Source organism: Leptonychotes weddellii, chromosome 15 (genome assembly GCF_054177405.1).
Source record: "Leptonychotes weddellii isolate Sample4059 chromosome 15, ASM5417740v2, whole genome shotgun sequence".
Taxonomy (NCBI): Eukaryota; Metazoa; Chordata; class Mammalia; order Carnivora; family Phocidae; genus Leptonychotes; species Leptonychotes weddellii.
This window is the reverse complement of record NC_138383.1, coordinates 29,124,738-29,136,061: the sequence shown is the minus strand read 5'-3', so window position 1 is coordinate 29,136,061 and position 11,324 is coordinate 29,124,738. Positions and strand designations below refer to the sequence as shown.

Sequence of the window (11,324 nt, the reverse complement as noted above, 5' to 3'; positions counted from 1 at the left end):
CACACTCTCTCTCAAATAAATAAATAAAATAAAATAAAATAAAATAAAATAAAATAAAGAAATGGCAACTTACCTATAAAGGAAGGCCAGAGAAGTGGGGAAACCAGCAGACCTTAGTAATAGGGAAGACTAGGGGGAAAAGATTCCAGGTAAGAACAATACATGGTGTAGAATGCTATAAAAATGTCAAGTAAGATGAGATCTGAAAAGTATCCATTCATTCATATATTCAATAAATATTTATTGGGTTATTAGTATATGCCAAGAACTGTATTAGTCATGGGGATACAGTAATAAAACCAAAATAGTCCCTCCTGACATTGAGTATAGTCGAAGAGACAGACATTAAATAGCTAGTTTAAGAAATAAGTATTCAGAGATTCCAGTGCCAGGCAAGGAATAGTCCACTAAAGGGTTTTTTTTTTTTCTGATGGGCATTGATACCTCCTAGCTCAATGTGCCCTTCAAATTTCCACAGTGATTTTCCACAGAGCTGTGCCCCATATAGGCACCCCTTTAATAGGCCAGGTTTCCACTGCCCTTCATTGGCCATTGTCCATGAGTTGGTAAAAATGAAATCTAGGGATTGTTATCATTCATTGTCCAGTTCTTCCACCACTGGTAAGAAAACAGTATGCAAGTCAGCCCACCTAGCTGATTTTTACCTTCTCTGATCAAAGTGGTGGTCTACCAAACAGGATTTTGTCCATTTACCTTACAACTGCCATCCATGAACCAAGGAGATATTTGCTGGTCAGCTGAGAGATGTCCATAGGACATGGTCCAAGTGATGACAGAATCTGGAGGCTCTTCAAAATTTCAAAGTCAGGCCTAGGGTTTGAAAAGAGGCTCCCTATTGTAAGTACATCATCCTTGCATTCCATAGGTAGCATGATCCTGTGTAAACTATTTCCATTTTATTATGGAACTATTCTGGGCACTGCCCTCCCCAATACAGTGTTTTTCCAACATCATCCAAGACATCAAAGGCATTTTAGGATTCAAGATTTTACGTCCTTCAGTCACAAGAGCAGTTTTAATTAATGTCTGATAGCAACCTAGTAATTGCCCCCCAAATGGGAATTCTCCAGACCAAAGTCCCAGTAGTCAATGCTGGGAGATGCTCCCAGGCTTTTGTGATAAGGCCCAGTGTATGTTCCACATACAGTTATTGCATAAAGAATTTGTCCAGGGGTACCTGGGTGGCTCAGTCAGTTAAGCCTCTGCCTTCAGCTTGGGTCATGATCCCAGGGTCCTGGGATAGAGCCCCACATCAGCAGGGAGCCTGCTTCTTCCTCTCCCTCTGCCGCTCCCCCTGCTTGTGTGCGAGTGCATGGGCGCTCTCTCTAATAAATAAATAAGATCTTAAAAATAAAAAAAAATAATTTGTCCATATCAGCACTCCAGCTTCTACTCTATATGGTTTGGATTCACGTAATCTTATCGATTCCCATTTAGCATGTCCAATTAACATTGCTTGAAGGGCAGATTTACATGCCTTCTTTTTAACAATTCTGGTAGGTGAAATGTTCCCCAATCAGATATAATGTTCATCCCCATAATGCAATCAGGTAAAAGAGATACAACCATTTCACATAAAGCCCATTGAAACATATTAATTCTCCTCTAAACTTTCACCTTAATTTCATCGGCCTTTACATTCTTAGTTGTAGCTTCCATTAGGACTTCATCAACAGGTCCCGGTTTTATAACACTGACTAAAAGGTGTGGTGAAGATGTAGAGAAATTAGAACCCTTGTGCACTGTTGGGGATAATGTAAAATAGTGCAGTTGCTGAGGAAAACACTATGGCAGTTCCTCAAAAAATTAAAAATTGATATAGTAATTCCACTTCTCGGTGTATATCCAAAATATAAAGCAGAATCTCAAAGAGGTATCTGTATACCCATATTTATAGCAGATTATTCACAATAGACTACGTGTCCATCAGCAGATGAATGGATAAACAAAATGTGGTATATAGACAAAGTAGAATATTATTCAGCCTTAAAAAGGAAGTAAATTCTAATACATGCTACAACAATATTTGAGATGATGCTAAGTGAAATAAGTCAATCACAAAGACAAATACTGTATAAATCCATTTACATGCAGTATCTAGAGCAGTCAAATTCATAGAAACAAAGTAGAATGGTATTTGCCAAGGCTTGGGAGGAGGGAGAATAAGGAATTATTGCTTAATAGGTATAGGGTTTCAGTTTCACAAGATGGAAAAGTTCGGAAGAATGGTTGCACAACAATGTAAATATACTTAATAATACTGAACTATACACCTAAAAATAGTTAAGATAATAAATTTTATGTTAGGTGTATTTTACCAGTTAAAAATTAGAAAATGAAAGTGTTTATATCTTTATAAAGAGAGATAACCAAAACCCAATAGATAATGGAATACTAAAAATATCCAAATAATCCAAAAAAAAAGGCAGGAAAGGTTAAAGAGAAAAATAAAAAAGAGGAAACAAACAGAAATCAATAAAAGTGTAACTTAAGTCCAACCACATCAATTATTACACTAATGTAAATGATCTAAACATACCAATTAAAAGCAAAAATTATCAGATTAAGTTTTTTTAAACAAAGATTCAACTGAAATTAAATAAGCAACCCATAGATAGGTTAGGAGTAAAAGGATGGTAAAAGATAACATTAAAACACTAGTCAAAAGAAGTGGGAGGTGCTATGTATCACCATGGATAAAGACGGATATTATACAATGTTAAAAGGATCAGATCACCAAGAAGACGTAAGAACTGTAATTGTGTATGGACCTAAAAACAGATCTTCAAAATACATGAAGCAAAAACTTGAAAGGATAAATAGACAAATTCATAATTATACTTGGAGGCTTCACTATTTCTTAAAGTTATGGATAGAATAAGTAGAAAGTCAGCAAAGATTGAGAAGACCTGAACAACACTATCAACCAACTTGATCTAAGATATTTGTAGAACTCTCTACCCAACAACATTAGAATACACATTATTTTCAAGTGCACCTGAAGCATTTATCAAGACATATGATAGGGGCACCTGGGTGGCTCAGTTGTTGGGCGTCTGCCTTTGGCTCAGGTCATGATCCCAGGGCCCTGGGATCGAGCCCTGCATTAGGCTCCCTGCTCCACGGGAAGCCTGCTTCTCCCTCTCCCACTCCCTCCGCCTGTGTTCCCTCTCTTCCTATGTCTCTCTGTCAAATAAATAAATAAAATCCTAAAAAAAAAAAAAAAGACATATGATAGTCTAGGGGTGCCTGGATGGCTTGGCTCCATCAGCAGAGCATGTGTCTCTTGATCTCAGGGTTGTGAGTTCAAGCCCCAGGTTGGGTACAGAGATTACTTAAATAAATAAAAAATAAACTAAAAAAAATAAAATCTTTATCCATTAATCTGTTGAAGGGCATCTCGGCTCTTTCCACAGTTTGGCTATTGTGGACATTGCTGCTATGACCGTTGGGGTGCATATGGCCCTTCTTTTCACTACATCTGTGTTTTTGGGATAAATACCCAGTAGTGCAATTGCTGGGTCATAGAGTAGCTCTACTTTTAATTTTTTGAGGAAACTCCATACTGTTTTCCAAAGTGGCTGTACCAACTTGAATTCCCACCAACAGTGTAAGAGGGTTCCCCTTTCTCCACAACCTCTCCAACATTTGTTGTTTCTTGCCTTCTCAATTTTTGCCATTCTATCTGGTGTAGAGTGGTATCTCAATGTGGTTTTGATTTGAATTTCCCTGATGGTTTAATGATGATGAACATTTTTTCATATGTTTGTTAGCCATTTGTATGTCTGCTTTTGAGAAGTGTCTTTTCATGTCTTCTGCCCATTTTTTGACTTATTTGTTTTTTGGGTGTGAGTTGGAGAAGTTCTTTCTAGATCTTGGATATCAGCTCTTTGTAGTGTCATTTGCAAATATCTTCTCCCATTCTGTGGGTTGCCTCTTTGTTTTGTTGACTGTTTCCTTTGCTGTGCAAAAGCTTTTTATCTTGATGAAGTCCCAAAAGTTCATTTTTGCTTTTGTTTCACTTGCCTTTGGAGATGTATCTTGAAAGAAGTTGCTGTGGCCAATGCAGATGTGGTCCATATATACAATGGAATATTACTCAGCCATCAGAAAAGATGAATACCCAACATTTACATCAACATGGATGGGACTGGAGGAGATTATGCTAAGTGAAATAAGTCAAGCAGAGAAAGTCAATTATCATATGGTTTCACTTATTTGTGGAACATAAGGAATAGCATGGAGGACATTAGGAGAAGGAAGGGAAAAATGAAGGGGGGCGAAATCGGAGGGGGAGACGAACTATGAGAGACTATGAACTCCGAGAAACAAACTGAGAGGGGAGCGGGGTAGGGGGGTGGGCTAGCCTGGCGATGGGTATTAAGGAGGGCACGTACTACATGGAGCACTGGGTGTTATATGAAAACAATGAATCATGGAACACTACATCAAAAACTAATGACGCACTGTATGGTGACTAACATAATAAAATAAAATAAAAATAAAATAAAGTCTTAAAAAAGAGACATGATATTCTAGGGCATAATATAATTTTATTTTTTAATAGATTTTATTTATTTATTTATTTACTTGAGAGAGAGAATGTGAGAGAGAGAGAGTGCACGAGCTGGGGGGGAGGAGCAGAGGGAGATGCAGGCTTCCTGCTCAGCAGGGAGTCCAATGCAGGTCTTGATCCCAGGATCCTGGGATCATGACCTGAGCTGAAGGTAGACGTTTAACTGATTCAGCCACCTAGGCACCCCTAGATCGTAATACAAACTTTAAAGAGTTGAAATCACAGAAAGTATGTTCTCTGAATATATCAGAATTAAATGAGAAACCAATAATAGAAAGATATCTAGAAAAGTCATAAATATTTGGAAATTAACACACTTCTAAATAACCCAGGGGTCAAATAAGAAGTCACAGGGAAGTTAAAAAATATTCTGAACTGAGTTCAAATAAAAATACAACATATCAAAATGTATTAGACTCAGCCAAAGCAGTGCTCAGAGAGAAATGCATAAAATCACATGCCTATGTTAGAAAAAATAAGATCTCAAATCAATGATCTAAACTTCCACCTTTAGGGGCCCCTGGGTGACTCAGTCAGTTCAGCCTCTGCCTTCTGCTCAGGTCATGATCTCAGGGTCCTGGAATCGAACCCCACATTGGGTTCCCTGCTCAGTGGGGAGTCTGCTTTTCCCTCTCCCTCTGCCTCTCCTCCCAGCTCATGCTCTCTCTCTCTCAAATAAATAAAATCTTTAAAAAGAAAAAAAAAAAGAAACTTCCACCTTTAGAGGGGCACCTGGCTGGCTCAGTCAGTAGAGCATGAGACTCTTAATCTCAGGGTCATGAATTCAAGCCACCTTGGGCATGGAGCCTACTTAAAAACAAACAAACAAACAAATTTACACCTTTAGAAACCACATAAGGAAGAGCAAATTAAATCCAAAGCAAACAGAAGGGAAGTAATAAAGAGCAGAAATCAGTAAAATTAAAAATAGGGAAACAACAGAGTAAAATAAATAACACCAAAATAAAAGGAACCAAATTTTATTGAAAATACCAACAGGGGTGCCTGGGTGGCTCAGTCAGTTAAGCATCCAACTTAGTTTTGGCTCAGGTCATGATCTCAGGGCTGTGGGGTCAGGCTCCATGCTCAGCATGCAGTCTGCTTGAGATTCTCTCTCTTTCCCTCTCCCTCCCCTTGGACCCCTTTCCCCCATTTCACTGTCTCCCCTGGTACTCTTTTTCTCTCTAAAATAAATAAAATCTTAAAAAAAAAAAAAAAGGAAAATACTAACAAAATCTATAAACCTCTAGCCATACTGACATGAAAAAAAAAAGACATAAGTGACCAAAATCAGGAAGGTGAGGGTGACATCATCACAGACACTACAGATATTTAAGAGAGTATTACACACACCTTTATGCCAATTCATCCATAGGCACAAATTACCAAAGCTCACTCAGGAAGAAATATATAACCTGGATAATCCTATATCCATTAAAGGAATTAAATCTGTAGTTTAAAACCTCTCCATAAAGAAATTTCTTTGCCAAGTGGCTTTACCAGCAAATCTACCAAATCATAAAGAAATAATACTAATTCTAGGCGCCTGGGTGGCTCAGTCGGTTAAGCACATGCCTCCGGCTCAGGTCATGATCCCAGGGTCCTGGGATCGAGTCCTGCATCTGGCTTTTTGCTCAGCGGGGAGCCTGCTTCTCCTTCTCCCTCTGCCTCTCTCTGTCTCTCATGAATAAATAAATAAAATCTTAAAAAAAAAAAGAGAAAGAAAGAATACTAATTCGATATAATCTTTTTTGAAAACAGAAAAAGGGGGAAGCATTTCCAATTCAGGAGCACAACCCTATTACCAAAGCCAGATAAATACATCATAAGAAAGGCAGTATCTCCCATAAACATAGATGCAAAATCCACCACAAAATATTAGTAAATAAAATTCAACATATGGAAAGGATAATATACTACAACCCAATGGGTTTTATACTGGAAATGGAAGGCTGATTCAACATTTAAAAATTAATTGACATAATTCACCATATTAATAGACTAAAGAAGAAAAATTATGATTTCTCCATATAGGCAGGAAAAGCATTTGACAGAATTAAGTATCTACTCATGATAAAAACTCTTAGTAATCTAAGAAAGGAACTTAACCTGAAAAATGACATCTACAAAAGAAAAACTATAGGTAACACATAATAGTAAAAGACTGAATGTTTTCTCCCTAAAACAGGAACAAGGCAAAGACATCTACTCTCACCACTCCTATTCAACATGTACTGGCAATTCAAACCAACACAATAAAAAAATAAAAGGCATACAGACTGGGAGGGGGAGATGAACCATGAGAGACAATGGACTCTGAAAAACAAACTGAGGGTTCTAGAGGGGAGGGGGGTGGGAGGATGGGTTAGCCTGGTGATGGGCATTAAAGAGGGCACATTCTGCATGGAGCACTGGGTGTTATGCACAAACAATGAATCATGGAACACTACATCAAAAACGAATGATGTAATGTATGGTGATTAACATAACAATAAAAATTTTTTTAAAAAGCATACAGATTGGAAAGGAAGAGGTTGTCTCTATTGATAGACAACACTGTCTAAGTACAAGGTATCAAAGAATTTACAAAAATCTCCCAAAACTAATGAGAAATGGGCAATGTCATTCGAGGCACAGTTTTTACTCCAAATTTATTATCTCTAGATATCTATATCAAACTGCCAACTGGATATCTTCACTTATATGTCCCAAGAACTCAACCCCTAAGACTTTATTTCCACAGCTGAATTTATTATCCCTCCAAACTTGGTCTGTAAAAATATATATTTCCAGGGCACTTGGCTGGCTCAGTTGGTGGTACATGCAACTCTTGATCTTGGGGTTGTAAGTTCAAGTCCCATGCTGGGTGTAGAAATTACTTAAAAATAAAATCTTAAAAAAATACAACTATATATATATATTTCCCATTATCTTTGGTAATATCACAAATTTACTTGTTCTAATATTCATAGCTTTCCAAAATTGATCTATCCATCTGCCCAAGCTACAAAAGAAAGATTCATCTTAGACTTCTTCCCACTCCACATCTACTTGGGTCACTTAGGGTATCAGTTAACTTTTGTTATGAAACAAACTGCTCCAAATCTGAAGATTTATATGGAAATATTTATTATTTCCTGTGATCCTGTGGGTTGACTAGCTGATTCTTCTGGTCTGAACCATCTTAGTTGGGGCTAGGATGACCTCACACATATGTCTGGGGCCTCAACTGGGAAGGCTAAGATGGTTGGGACACTTGGGGCCTCTCTCCAAGTGGTTCCTGATCTTCTAGGAGGCAAAGCCTGATTTGATTACATGGTGGCTGAAGGGTTATCAGCTGTAAAAGGGCAAATCCTAACGTGCAAACATTTTTCAAGTCTGCTAAATTACAACTGCTATTATCTCAATGGCCAAAGCAAGTCACATGAGTTAGTCAGTCTGGGAGGGGTCTACCCAAGGGTATGGATATACGTAGGCATGACCTATTGGCTTGAGAAGGGGGGCATAACTGCAACAATTTATCACACTTAAACCTATTTATCTCCTTATAAGCCCTCCAATTTCATGAATCCCATTTTACTGAGGAGTTCAAGATCTCATCTCCTACTTCAACTATTTGAGCTTGTATTACTGTAAGCTATCAGCATGTGAATTTTCTGGAAAATGCAAATCTTGTCATAAAACTCTGCTGCTTAAAACTCAATAGCTTTCCTTTGGCCATTAGAATAAACTATAGAATAAATTCCTAAGACCACAACATTTTTCATTTTCTAGCCCATACTTACTATTCCCTCATATGCACCCTACTCTTTCAGAAACAAAAAAAATTACTTCAAAGGGCTGTTGTATTTCAATACCATGCCTTTCCACCTATTGTTGTTTTTATCTCGAATGTCCATTTACTGCTTGTGTCCTGGCAAATTTCGACATATTCTTCAAGATTCAGCTCAAATATCACAAATATAATGAAGCAGTTCCTTCCTAACAAAGTTAAATGCTTCAGTTCTTGCTTCCATTGCATCTCATACAACCTTTAATTATAGTTTTATTCCAGTATACTATAATTATTTGTTTGGAGACTTGTCTAGCCACTTATGTCACTGTGGGAAGGGCACTGTGTTTTTTTTAATGTCTACCTCTCCAACCTCTAGTACAATTCTTGACACTTAGTAAGTACTCAGCAAATCCTGCTTGAATTAATCAATTAAAATGCCCATTTCCTACATTCTAGATGCTAGTGGAAAGAAAATTTATCAGGTAAGTCTGTCCCTGTCAAATCTTGTCATCAACTCAGTACTCTTTACTTCTTCAAATGTTACTTTTCAGTCAAGTTGTTTGAGTGGAATGCAGTTCCAAGTATACTAGTAAACTTTCAATATGTCCTAATATACCTACAATGTGTTATGAATGTGTTAAAGTAAGAATTTAAACATTACAGTGAGATGCGTAAATGTATTAAATTTTAAATATACCTACTGTACTAAAACAGACTGATGCCCCATTGTAGCTATAGCTAGATTACAAGAGACTGACTCTTTTTGTTTCCCTAAATTATCATACCTTTTAAAGTTTAAAATAAAAATATCCATGTTGTAGATGGAATGAAAGGATATATACAAAAGTATGTCTCCTTGAAAAATTCACTACAGTCCTGAGCCTGGCCCTCAGCCTTTGCTACAGTCCTAATATTTGTGCCCCTACAAAATTCATCTAACGTCCACTGTGATGGTATTAGAAGTTGGAGGCCGGTGATTAGGTCATGAGGGCAGAGCCCTTATGAATGAGATTCCAAAGAGTTCCCTCCACCCTTCCACCATAGGAGGACACAGCAAGAAGAATAGGAAACAGATATTCAACGAAACAGGTACTCACCAGACACCAAATCTGCCAGCACTTCGATGTTAGACTTCTTATGCTCCTGAACTGTGAGAAATAAATTTGTGGTTTATGAGCTACCTAGCCTATAATTTTGCAGCCCAAATGGACTAAGACAGCCTTACTAACCCAGAAACCTAATTTGTCAGCAAGACTTATGTTAAGCTCATGGAGACCTATGAATATTAAAAAATAAATAAAAAGCCAAATATCTTAATCAACAGTGTGAAGCAGATCTAATACCAGTTGGGGGCGGAGGGGAAGAGTGTCTTTTCTAACCAAGGGAAATGGTTTGGTGATAGAACAAACCTGACTTATGATCCCAGGATGCTGGGATCGAGCCCTACATAGGGCTCCCTGCTCTGCAGGAAGCCTGCTTCTCCCTCTCCCACTCCCCCTGCGTGTGTTCCCTCTCTCGCTGTGTCTCTGTCAAATTAATAAATAAAATCTTTAAAAAAAATTAAAATAAAAAAAAAGAACTAATCTGACTTAAGCACAGCCTCAAAGCAGATAACTGAGGTTAAACGGTGTACTCAGTTGTACTGATACAGGAGAAAATAAAGTGCAAACAACTGCGTGATTAAGAAGCCTCAGAAAGTACACACCACCAAACTAACCTGGGCAAAGTTGTGAATGGTTGTAAGTCAGGTAATGACCAATAAAAAGACAAAGTATCACTCATTCCACTAGTCAACTCATAGCACATATATGCAAATTTATTGTCTCTAATGAAAGAAAACCCCTTGCCAAGTAAGACTGTAGGAAGACTATTAAGAGTTATTTACTTGACGTCAATTTCTATAAATTACAGGTAAAAAGCTTGTAGTTAAGAATGGAAAGGCCTTTGGTGGTTGTGCGGGATGAGGGAAGATTCATGGAATACAGTTATCATTTAAAATATGTTTTTGCCGGAGATTAAAAGGGGGGGGGGTTGTTTCTTTTGGATTTGTTGTTGTTGTTGTTTGTTTGTTTGTTTTTTAATTGAGAGGGAGAGAATGACAGCATGAGAGGCAGGAGGGTCAGAGGGAGAAGCAGACTCCCTGCCAAGCTGGGAGCCCGATGCGGGACTCCAGGATCATGACCTGAGCCGAAGGCAGTTGCTCAACCAACCGAGCCATCCAGGCGCCCCTGTTCCTTGTTTTAAGATTTTTCTTAATAAACGCTTCATTCTAGAACTTAGAGCTAAGATAGCAGAGTTCCCTATATACAAGACAGGGTTTTTAAAATTAACTTCTACTTCCACCGCCACCAAATCTCTCTCCGACTTCTCTTTGCTTCTCCTCCCTCAAGTTTTGGCAGGGCCTAGCTCACACGGTGCAACTTTAAGATCATAACGAAAAGCCATTTCAGTTAAAACTTCACCACCCAGCCACAACTCGGTCAGGGGGTTAAGCTCGAGAAACGCCAACGCGAAAACCTGAACGTTCTCGCTCCACCCCACTCTTCTAGAGACGCGCCGAGCCAGTCGCTGACGTGGCTCCTCTAACCGGGTCCCAGGAGACGGGGATATAAGCAGGGTGGTGGGCAGCCTACACAGGGCAGGCGCCAGGATCCTGCGGGACGAGCCGGGGCCGGCCTAAGACAACCCCCAACATCAGGCCTCTCCTCCGAGAGCAGGTTCCTAAAGCCAGAACATTTTTAACCTCAAAACATCCAGATCTCTGAGGCGTGTAGCGGATTACACGTATATACGCACTTAGGTGACGGCGGTTTATTGTTTAGTGCAGACGCCTGCAGGCGGTCCTCAGGCGCAGCCCCCTCCTCTCAACAACCACCACCCCCAGGCGGCCTCACGCCAGCGGGGCAGCCCGGGCGCAGCCCGTCCCTCGGCGCGTTGCGCGGGGGCGGGCAC

At 39.0% G+C, this 11,324-nt stretch overlaps 1 long non-coding RNA gene across 2 annotated transcripts; it reads right to left on the bottom strand.

Annotated features, from left to right (window-relative positions):
* Positions 1-224: 224 nt before the first annotated feature.
* On the bottom strand, positions 225-11,321 carry LOC145717462 (uncharacterized). Of its 2 annotated transcripts, XR_014140695.1 has the most exons (3): positions 11,169-11,321; positions 9,470-9,520; positions 225-4,186 (listed from the first exon to the last, which is right to left on the bottom strand). It is a non-coding gene; the product is annotated as an uncharacterized LOC145717462 (long non-coding RNA). The 2 variants fall into 2 exon arrangements; XR_014140694.1 differs by lacking the exon at positions 225-4,186 and having other exon boundaries at positions 6,362-9,520.
* Between the last annotated feature and the right edge of the window lie 3 nt (positions 11,322-11,324).